Genomic DNA, 12,368 nt, shown 5'->3' on the forward strand with positions numbered 1-12,368 from the left:
TGGAAACACTGTTATTTGTCATTTGCACAAGACATCAGGAAAGCCTTACTAGTTTGATAGCTCTCATTCTAGGAAAAAAATAATTTAAAATGATGGAGGGAAGCTAGAATTAACTTAAGCTTAGTTTTCTTGTTCCCAAATGATATTCATTCATATTTTTATTAAAGGCTTGTATAACATTCAATGTAAACCACATTCAATCCACTGTAACAGGCTCTAGCCAAATGTTCCAAAACATGTAGCTTACCTTTTATTGGAGACAGCTTTCACTCTGTATTATAATAGTTGCATGATGTTTTGATATAATGCAAACCAAAATATCTCAGGTTTCAGTAATCTGACTTAAGGAGGTAATACATAAAACTAGAGTCAAGTCTTTATCAATCTGACTTAAGGAGGTAATACATAAAACTAAAGTCAAGTCTTTACCAATCTGACTTCAGGAGTATATACATAAATTAGACTAGAGTTTTTAACATTTATCATCAATAAATAACTATTTAATGCTAACATGCATTGCTTCAGGGTGACAGCATTGTAAAGAACTGTTCTTCCTTTCTCTTCCTGTCTCCTTCTAGATACGAGTGAGATCATTAACCTCTGAGCCCTTGATACAGAGACTAATGAAGCTACTGAACCATTTAATTTATAGCTTTTTCAGATAGTGCATGCTATCTTCTAATCTTATCTATTAAATTCACTACTTTAATCGGGGTTTCTCTAGTTAGTCATTTAATATACTGTATCTGACTTGAAATTGAGCCTGTGAATATAGCCATTATTATATATTGTTGGGCTCTCTTAACAAAATTTGTGAATTCAGGGGAAAAAAAAATGAGACTACATTGCTTCAGGTTAGATATCACAGTTATTTTCTTGCAAAATAAAACTTTCTTACCTGAAAGCCAAATGGTCATCTCAAGACAAGGTTAACATTAAATGAAAGTACTAGTGTTTGTAATGGGCTTTTAGAATTATAGTTCATCAGAAATAAGTTAAGCATAGTAGGCTATATCTAAGGGTGAAAACCACCAATGAAGGAATCTTTTCAACATCTTAAAACTGAAGTCAGAGCAAGGGTAAGATTGGTACGGAGATAATCTTCTATTTGCTCTAGGAACAGCCTAAGAGTAATTCTGGTCTTAATTGCTAGCTGTTCTTGTCACTCATTGTAATATAAACAGGAAATAAAAAACACTAAATTGAAAGCAGAAATAACTACTTAATATGATACTTCAGACTTCCTCTAAGAAGTGACCTGTTTGGGATTATATAGTTGGAAAGATCACTGTAAGTTTGTATTTAATTTGTCATCGTACATTTGTTCAAATTCGACAATTTAACTAAAATCCCAGTGGTGGCTCTGTATCCAGGATTATTGGGGCTACATCATTTTTGTTCCACATAGAACTAATTTTTTGCTTTCATTCTACCAGCCCATATATTGAGGGATACTGAATATACATCCTCATGAAATTTCTTATTGTATTGGCTGAGAACTGTCATTGAGAGTGTCAGTCAATTTTTTCTTTTTTTTTTAACGTTTCTTTTCTGGGCCGCACCTCACGGCATGTGGAACTTCCCTGACCAGGGATTGAACCCGTGCCCTCTGTAGTGGAAGTGCAGATTCTTAACCACTGGACCACCAGGGAAATCCCGAGGGTGTCAGTCATTAATTGACAGTTAATAGTGTCCTCTCTGTGGTGACCCACCAGAGCAATATCTCTCATAGTCCAGTGCCAGCTTTTTTCTGAATTCCTATTTAACCCTCAGGTCACTTCTAGTATACATTTTGTATATTAACTTGGTATTTATCCCATAAATATTTTTTTTGTTATCCTATTTTCCAAATTCTTATTATTCTGCACACCATACACACTTAAAACTTTTGTATACTTTCAAAAATGTATATCAAGAAATGATGAAGTAGGTATCATTATAGTTAATAATAGCAATTAAAAATGTGAAGAGTTTTCAAAAGTTAGTCTTTATGCTACTCATAATAAACATTATGACTGGTTATTTTTAAAATATAAGATTTTTATGGCCAGCTTAACCACTGAATGCCATAGACTTCTTGATTTGTCCAGTTTAATAGCTCTCCCCAAGAATATAAATGAACAAATACCAATGAAGTTAATGGGAAATGGAAATTTAAATGTTTTACCTTCTGAATTTATATTACATTGGGATTTAGAATGCTTTTTAAAACTTAACTTTTTTATCTGCAACATCTAAATAATGCTAACCTGCTAGCCATGATGGCTATAAGGACAAGATAAGCTAATGTAAAAGAAGTTCATTACCATAAAGTCATATTCAATCAGTCAATCAAGAGCAACATTTTTGAGTGTCTATGGGCTAGCCATTATGCTAGGCTATGCTGGATATACATTGGTGAACAAACAGACCCATTTCTTGCCAACTAGGACTAATAGTATAGTGATGGAGACCTACGTATATCACTAAATATGTAAGTACAACTGGTGATAAATCATATGAAAGAAAAAGAAGGTACTACAGATTTATGGTTACACTATGCCTCTCTGAGAAAAATGACACAAAGAGTGATACCTGGTAAAGGAGAAAGAGATAAAGATATTAATGTTCAGGCAAAATGAACAACATGTGCAAGATTCCCAGATGGAAAAAGAGCTTGGCTTGTTTGAGATCTTAATAAAATGACCAAATTAAGAGAGGCAAAAGGTGAAATAAGATGAAACGAGATACAAAGGTGGAATTCTATTCATCATAAGGTCTCACAGTTCATATTACTGATTTCAAATTTACCTTTAAGAGAATGTAAAGTCATTAAGATTGTTTGCTGTTGACTTTATTTTTTAAGAGTCCTTTTAGAGTCATAGCAAGAATGAAAGGAAGGTACAGATATTTCCAATAGACACCCTCCCCAACACATGCATAGCCTCACACATTATCAACATTCCCCACCAGAGTTGTGCCTTGATGAACCTACATTGACACATCATAGTCTCCCAGAGCTACAGTTTACATCACTGTTCATTCTTGGTGTTGTACCTTCTAAGGTTTGGATAAATTTATAATAATATGTATCTATCATCATAGACTCATACAGAGTATTTTCACTGCCTTAAAATCCTCTTGTCTCTGCCTTTTCAGCTTGCCACACCCTCAAAACCTAGCAACCACTGATCTTTTTGCTGTCTCCATAGTTTTGCCTTTTCCAGCATGTCATATAGTTAGAATCATACTATATGTAGCATTTTTAGATTGGCTTCTTTCAGTTATTAACATGCATTTGAGTTTGTTCCATGTATTTTCATGGCTTGATAGCTCACTACTTTTTAATACTGAGTAATATTCCATTGCCTAGATATACCACAGTTTACTTATCCATTCACTAACTGAAATAGATCTTGTTTGCTTCCAAGTTATGGCAATCATGAATAAAGCTGCTATTAACATCTGTGTGCAAGTTTTTATGTGGATATAAGTTTCAATGCCTTTGGGTAATTATCAAGGAGCATGATTACTAAATCATATGGTAAGAGTATGTTTAGTTTTATAAGAAAATTTCAAATGACCTTCTAAAATGGCTGACCCATTTGCATTCCCACCAGCAACAAATGAGAGTTTTTGTTGCTCCACATCCTCACAAGAATTTGTTTTTGTCAACTTTCCAAATTTTGGCCATTCTAATAGGTGTGTAGTGGTATCTTGTTTTAATTTCCATTTCCATGATGACATATGACATTGATATTTTCATTTGCTTATCTTCCATCTGTATATATTCTTTGGTGAGGTGTCTGTGAAGGTCCATTTTTTTAATTGGGCTGTTTTATTACTGTGGAGTTTTAAGAATTCTTTGGATATTTTGTATAACAGTTCTTTATCAATACATCTTTTGCAAATATTTTCCTAGTCTGTGGCTTTTCTTCTCATGCTTTTGGCATTGTTTCTTGCAGAGCAGAAGGTTTTAATTTTAATGAAGTACAGCTATATCAGTTACATCTTTCATGGATCATGCCTTTTGTATTGTATCTAAAAAGTCATGGTCATACCCAAGTTCATCTAGGTTTTCTCCTATGTTATCTTCTAGGAATTTTACCATAGAGATGTTTTAATTTGCAGTGACATTATCAATTTATGTTTAAATGATCATACTGGCTACTATGCACGAATGTTTTGAGAAGTACAAATGTGAGTTTAAGGTTACAAGCTAAAGACCAATTGCAACTACCCATGCCAGAAATGATGATGACTTACATTAGGATGAGAACATTGGAGGCAAAGTTATGTGTATTTACTCTACATTTAATGAGAAGATAGAAATGGTAGTTTTTAATAATAGAATAAACATTGATGACTAAGAAGAATGAATCATCAAAATTGACTTTTATATTATTGTCCTTGTTAATTCCATAAATTATGAAAGGTTGTGGAGGAATGAACATAACTAAAATTAAAATAGGAAATCATGATATAGTGTACATTATTTTAGCTGATATTTTTGTACTTAAATTTTCCAAAGCAAGTTTTACTTCTAGTGTCTTGTTTGGAAATACTGTTTCCTATATATTGAGCACTGCTGCTGAATTACATTATGGATTTTCTTGATACCTAAATTTATCAAAGTGAAGTCTTGTTACATTCCTAATGTCACCTGAAAAAAAGAACTAAAGAGAGAAGTAAGCAGTTGCTGCTTTGTGGAGAAGAAGTCAATGACTTGCCTTATGACATCTTTGAATTTTTACAATTTTTATATATTTAAAAGCAAAAGCACTGCTCAGAAAATATATATATATATATATTATATATGATATATCATATATGTCATAGCATTACATATAAATATAAAATCTATTTTATGAGTAGAAAACAAATACCTCAGGAATAATAAAAACTTACTGTATCTCTGAAAATCATTAGCTAACCTAATTCAGAAAAAGAAAACTTACAAATATACAAAATATGGACTAAGGAGAAATATATATATGTATATATACATATCATCACAAGGGGAATAAACCAGATCTGTTTTGAACAAACTGGTTGGTATTTTTTTTCATAGTACCTATCATGTATCAAAATTTGTAATTTTATTAGTATTGGTACAATTTTCCTTTCATCACCACCTCCCAGGCTAGATTTTAAGCTTCCAGTAGCAGGGACTCTGACTCTCTCATTCACTGTTATAATCTCTGTAACAGATCTAGTAACTGAAATATATTTATCACTAAATTAAAAATCTGTTGTATGAATAAAGTAATTCAGTATCAACCCATTATTATCTCCTGAATTATCAACCTGATCATAAAATAAGTATGTGCATTCTTTGATGTACACACATAGACCCAAACACACACACATACACTTTTATTCTTTAGTAACACACTTAATGATTGATGAGTGAAAGGACACTGTACCTGAGAAAACAGAAAAATAACATGCAGAAATATATTATTGATGATTAATACGAAATTTGAAAGAAAAAGATGTAAGAATAAAGAAAGAGCTATCTCATTTGATTCCCTACTGAAGAAAAACAATTTCTGTGATATTTTAAAATAAGGGGGGGAAGATAGATTATGAATAATTTATATTTTCTAGGATTTTTAAATACTGGAAAAAGAGTAATATAAGGCAAAAATATTAGCATAAATTTTACCATCTTAGCCTGGTGTTCCTTCTCACATACCACCGAAAAGTCCTAGGTCATTTCAAGAAAGTCTATTAATTAAATAACTTCTAAATTATAATATGCAAATGAAATAATCTTAAAACATCAGTGAAAAGCTTTATTATAAGTTTTCAAATCATATATTTTGGCCTGCCATAAGTTTTTAAAAATATTTACTGAATTTATAATTTTTTAAAATTATATACCATAATGGGAAGAAATACTGTCTACACAGGAATATATATATTACATTATGAAGATAATTTTAACCATATTATTTTTATTGAAATAATTACTTCTTACAATAACTGACATTTATCTTAGACATGTTGGCCTAAAACAAAGACTGTTAGATATTTCTCCAGCAAAAATGGCTTTATTTTGGATCAGCAAAGAATTGAAATTTGGTGTCTGCAACCATTGCAAGCCACATGCAAGTCCCCAGTTAAAATGGAGAGAATTATTTTATAGAGGGGAAAAGGAAGTTGGGGGGCTTTAGTAAACAAAGAGTCCATGGCTTTTCATTGGCTTAGTTGTGACAGTCTCTCATTGGCTGAGCTTTTGCCAGGAAAAAAATAGGAAGTTGTTCTTCTTCCTGTTGGACTCTGCTCTCCTCAGAGGGAGTGAGAATGTTGCTTTCTGTTCTCCCAATTTAATTGTTTTTTTTTTAATTGAGGTTTCTGCTAATTATTTTTTTACATCCTTATTTCCAGAAATAGACAAGACTGATGGGGCAAGTCACCCTTATCAACATGGTGTGGTGGAAAGAGCAGGTGGCTTTACAGTTAGAGGAACTTGGCTCTATCAAAACCAGCTTTATGAAACAACACACCCTTGTGACTTCACTATCTAGCATGTTATTATGAAGCTTTGCAGATTTATCATGAAGTCACTACACATTATTCCCATGGGGAATAGGATTGCTGAGAGGATGATGGAATATAAGTGAAAGTGCCTAGCAGAACAGATGAAATATTTCTACATGTTAATTTCCCTTCCTCTCTTTTTCTTTCTGTACTTTCTTCCTTTGAATAGCAAAATTATATTTACTGCTTCTTAATAATAAAGTAATCTTTTTGCTGCTTTAGTAAAGATGTATCTTAAAACTGGTGTTCACCTTGTCCAATTTTAAGGATGGCAGCAAATATTATTTGGAAAAGGATGAAATTAATAGTATTATCACATAAACACAATACTCAATTTTACCAGCCAGTGTCCAAAACAATAAAATCACATTTATATTAATTATGTGGGATTATGGAAATTTGCCTTCAGAGTCCCCAGTTATGTCTAACAGTCTCCCTTGCTTGGGTTCATGGATAGTCAATGTGTATTTTACAGTTTTCTGCTCTAAGTCCATCCTAAAACTACAGTGTTACTGTATTTTTGTTGCTATAGATCCTAATGATTTAACTTGTTCATTGACTGAAGAATAATTCTAATGAGAACATTGTTGGATAGTAATGTGACTATTAATAATCATAATAGTTATATTTTATAGTAGAATTCTACTGTAACTTACCTACTCTCTTTATTTCATTTGCTGCTATGCTGACATATAAGGAAAGCTTTTGTAAAATTCTCAAATCCTATAACTCCCTGATTTCATGGAATGATAAATGACAGGGCCAAAATTAAGGAAATTTTTCTGATATTAAAGTGCTTGGTAAAACAAATCAACAAACAAAAAGCCAAAACAAAATAAAAGAAAGAAAAAGACCCAAAAAACTAGGATAACATTGAAGGATTTGAAAGGCTGCTGTACACTCTAGGGCACATAAGCCTTAGTAACTTGTACTCAATATGATCCAGAGAGTAAAGCATGTTCAGAGAAGTGCTAATAATTTATTCTAGAGTGAAAAAAAATTACAGAGTCAGGTATAGACAAAGGCAAAGACAGAAATACCCTCTTATAGAGAGGTGTTGCTAACTAATTTAAATGATCAGTAAATATGTGGACTCACGATATGAGAAAGTGAACTCAAATGGCAAGATATGGGAATAAATTCATGAGGCATACTCAAAAAGGTCAAAATTTGTGAAATATCAAGGTCTTTTGCATTTTTCATGCATATTTATGCTCACCTTGAAAAAATAAGCAAAATTATTTGGATTAGAAATAGGTTTGGACTGAGAATGGGTAAGAATAGCTGTGTTTATCATATTTTTTCTTGATTTGGGTGTATTTTTATATTTTAAATTTTGAAAAGCCTTTTTATTTTAACACTCCCCTGACAGTGTTTTATTTTTTCATATGGGATTTTTGGAAAACAATTAGAAAATATCTTGCTATAGGTAAGATTTTAAAAATGTAAGTATCCAGAATTATATTTATCCCAGAATTTATTACCAAGAGCTGTCATTGTGCTTTGAAGTCTTTTAGCACAAAATATGTGCTAAAATAATGCTCAGATTTTATACATAGTCACACACAATGTTACTTGCAGTTTCAGAAATTGTAAGTGCCTGTGTTTAAAAGCCTGGCATCTGGTTTCCTTTTAAATAATTTCTTAAAATTTCAGCTTCATTGTATATACTATCATCTTTGCAATATTCATTTTAAAATATTCTTCACATTACAACCCTTGGGAAAGTTTAAAGAGAGAAAGAGCTGAAAGATAACTCTAGAAAACCAGTAGATTTTTAATAAATTTATTCACTGATTTTTGTTAATAAAGATTATTATAGGTATCATAGAACTTTAGAACTGGAAGAGGCTCTTTATAAAGAGGAGGACCACTGGAATTAGCAGTACAATTTGTAAGATGAAAGAGCACGTTTTCAGCAAGTCAGACACAAACTATTTGACACTGTGTGGTCCCTTTAAACCTCACTACTACATTTCTTCTCTGCCTTGAACTTTTTTGAAATTTCTTTTTTTTTAAATGAAGTTCTGTTACAATTAGTGATATGAGAATACACACATTTTTGATATATACTCTACAAGTTATTCACTCCCATTTCAAGAAATAATCCCAAAGTCATACAACAGTAAACACAAGTGAAAGTATATCTCTCACTGACTTGAACCTGGTGCCAAACAAATTTACCAAAATATGTCTTTAAACAGAAAACCAAAAACTTTCCCAGTAAGCTGTACAGGCAAAATAATTGTTCTAAATAGCATTTGTTATAACTTATTTAACTACACAGCATGGACACTTAACACAATGCTGGCTGCTATAACAGTTAAACTCCAAAATCTCAGAGGCTTAAGTTTATAAAGTCCAACAATTGGTGGCAGAGACAGGAAATGAGTTGCACTCAATAAAATATTTGGGGGACCCAGGTTAACAGAAGCTCTTTCATCATCAACACATCTTTAAACTGTGCTGTCATCTAGCCAGTAGACAAGGGAAGAAAATGCTTCTCAGACTGGGTTTCAGAGTGGGCCAGATCTGGAAGTGTAATGCATCATTTACTTCACACTCCATTGCCACAACTCTGTCATATGTAAAGGGGAGTTTTGGGGGGACTTAAACACCTGTTTGTTCTGTGCTACAAGGAACTGTTTGATCAATCCACCTGGAGGTAGAAATGATTGTCCCACCAGGAATGTAGGTGGATGTTGAGACAGAGGTCACAACAATCTCCTCAAGGACTATAGATAAAGTGTATTTAGTACTCACACCAGCAGAGTGTCCCAGAAAGGCAAGGGCTCACGCATGGATGTGCTGAAAAGGGAGCAAAGGGTGGGGTAGTTTGGGGCTTTTAGTGTGCCCCAATACTGGATGGAGTTAGAGTGGGATATCCTACATGGGGACTGGTGGTGAGGGAGGAGTTAGGCCGTTCTACTTGATATTCTTACCCTCTTGCAGAGGCAAAGGGCATGAGGGTTGTTTGGGGGCAGTCTGGGAAGAGGGAGAGTTGGGGGTTGAAAAACTGTCAATGTTAAACTATCAAAAATGGAATCAGCCTGTTCAATACAGTAGTCTATAATTTCCTGAGCAATCAGATTGCTCTGATGAACAAAATTAACAAACAAAAATACACACACAGGGGGCGGAGTCAAGATGGCTTACTAGGAGGACACGGAATTCACATCTTCACATAACTATGACACTTACCAGGCACCGATGGGGGACCATGGACAACTAAGGGGATGGGAGGAACCCCCAGTAACTGGGTAGGGCGTGGGGCATGGGGGTGAGTGAAGAGGGAGGAGAAGTGGTGGCGGGACAGTACTGGCACCCTTGAGGGGCGGGGGGCGAGGGGAAGGGATCCTACACCCGAAGGGGGAAATTGGGGAACCAGTGGGAGGGTAGAGGATCAAAAAGGAGTGTGACTAGGTTTCCCCTGCCCACTTGGGTCACCAGAAACCTACTGAGATACTGGACCTGATCCTCTGCTCACCTTGGCCCTCTCAGGACCCATGGGGGAGGGTGGGATTGGGGAGAAAAAGAAAGGCCTGAAAGCTGGGAATGGCACCCCTGATGGGTCACTGGTGGAGGGGAGGAATTCCTACACCCAGTGAGACCCACCCATGGTTAGGGGACCAGCAGCAACAGGGGAGACCCTGGGGGAAATGGTGGGGGAGGGTCACAAAGGAACAGAAGGGAATGGGGCCGGTGCTTTCCTTGTCCACTTAGACACTGGGGAGCCTGTTGGGCTTCTGGGCCTAATTCTCTGCCCTTGGGGCCTCCCTCATGCTGTGCAGCACCCAAGTCCCACCCTTACACCCCCACCCAGGGCACTACCTCTACAATCAGAGAACCCCTCCAAAGCACTGGGCTTACACCCCACCCACACACTCTCACTCAGGGCCTTACCTCCAAACTCCAGACCTCCACACTACAGAGGCCCTCCTTTGGACATGCTGCCTCTTGCCTTCCATGCAGGTCCTATGCAAAGGCTCTGCCCCATTCTTCAACATCGCCCTGCCTAGGCCCCACTCCCAGGGCCTTTTCCTGCTACTTCCTGAGCCTAGGCCACGCCTCACAATCAAACATAACACCCCCACTGGCCTAAGTCCCCCTGCACCCTAAACCCCATCCCTGCCTAAGTTCCGTCACCGCCTAAAATCCACCCCCATAGCCAAGGCTTTTTTTCTTTTTTCTGTTTTTCTCTTTTAGATTGGGGTTCTGTTTTACTTTGTTGATTCATTGTTGATGATTCTCTTATATTTTTATTTTTCCTAATAAATATTTTATTTTTCTAATTTTATTTTATTCTTTATATTTTGTTATTGTTCTGTCCTTTTGCCTTGTTCCCAGCCCGCCCTTTATTTATTTATTTATTTTATCTTGTGGTTTTATTTTACCTTGTTGCAGTTGTTACAATTATATTTTTATTTTTCCTAATATATTTTTTCTTTCTAATATTTTTTGGTTTTTTATTCTTTGATATTGTACTGCTCCTTTTTTTTCTTTCTTTCCTTTATTTCTTCTTAATTTTTAATTTTTTTTATATATATACCATTCAATGAAGCTCGTGGGATATTGGTTCCCAGGCCGGAGGTTGGGCCCAAGCTCCTGTGGTTGGATCTCCGAGTCCAAAACCCTGGACTAACAGAGAACTTCACACCCTAGAGAATATTAATCAGATTGAGACCTCCCAGAGGTCCTAGGCACCAAGAAATGGCTCTATCCAACTGCCAGCAAAATCCAGTGATGGACGTCTCAGGTAAAAAACCACTAACACAGGAATACAGCAACACTTATCAAAAAAAAAATTAAATGACAAAAAAATATGTTACAGAGGAAGGAGCAAGGTAAAAACATACAAGACCAAATAAGTGAAGATGGAATAGGTAAAATACCTGAAAAAGAACTCAGAGTAATGACAGTAAAGATTATCTAAAATCCCTGAAATAGAAAGGAGAAAATACAAGAAACATTTAACAAGGATTTAGAAGAACTAAAGACCAAAAACACATTGATAAACAAAACAACTGCTGAAATTAAATATACTCTAGAAGGAATCAATAGCAGAATAACTAAGGGAGAAAACGAATAAGTGACGTGGAAGATAAATTGTTGGAAAAAAATGTAAGACAGCAGAATAAAGGAAAAAAATGAGAAAAATTGAGAACAGTCTCAGTGACTTCTGGGACAACACTAAAGGCACCAACATTCGAATTACAGGGGTCCCAGAAGAAGAAAAGCAAAAGAAAGGGTCTAAAAAATATTTGAAGAGATTATAGTTGAAAACTTCCTTAACATGGGAAAGGAAACAGTCAATCAAGTCCAGGAAGAGCAGAGAGGACCATACAGAATAAACACAAAGAGAAACATGACAAAACACATACTAATCAAACTATCAAAAATTAAATACAAAGAAAAAATATTAAAAACAGTGAGGGAAAAGCAACAAATAACAAAGAAGGGAATCCCCATAAGGATAACAGCTGATCTTTCAGCAGAAACTCTGCAAGCCAGAAGGGAGTGGCAGGACATATTTAAAGTGATGAAAGGGACAAACCTACAATCAAGATTACTCTACCCAGCAAGCATCTCATTCAGATTTGATGGAGAAATTAAAATGTTTAGAGATAAGCAAAATTTAAGAGAATTCAGCACCACCAAACCAGCTTTACAGCAAATGCTACAGGAACTCCTTTAAGCAGGAAACACGAGAGAAGGAAAAGATCTACAAAAACAAACCCAAAACAATTAAGAAAATGGTAATGGGAACATACATATTGATAATTACCATAAATGTAAATAGATTAAATGTTCCAAACAAAAGACATAGACTGGCTAAATGGATA

Source organism: Mesoplodon mirus (genome assembly GCF_964341445.2).
Source record: "Mesoplodon mirus genome assembly, chromosome: 17".
Classification (NCBI taxonomy): domain Eukaryota; kingdom Metazoa; phylum Chordata; class Mammalia; order Artiodactyla; family Ziphiidae; genus Mesoplodon; species Mesoplodon mirus.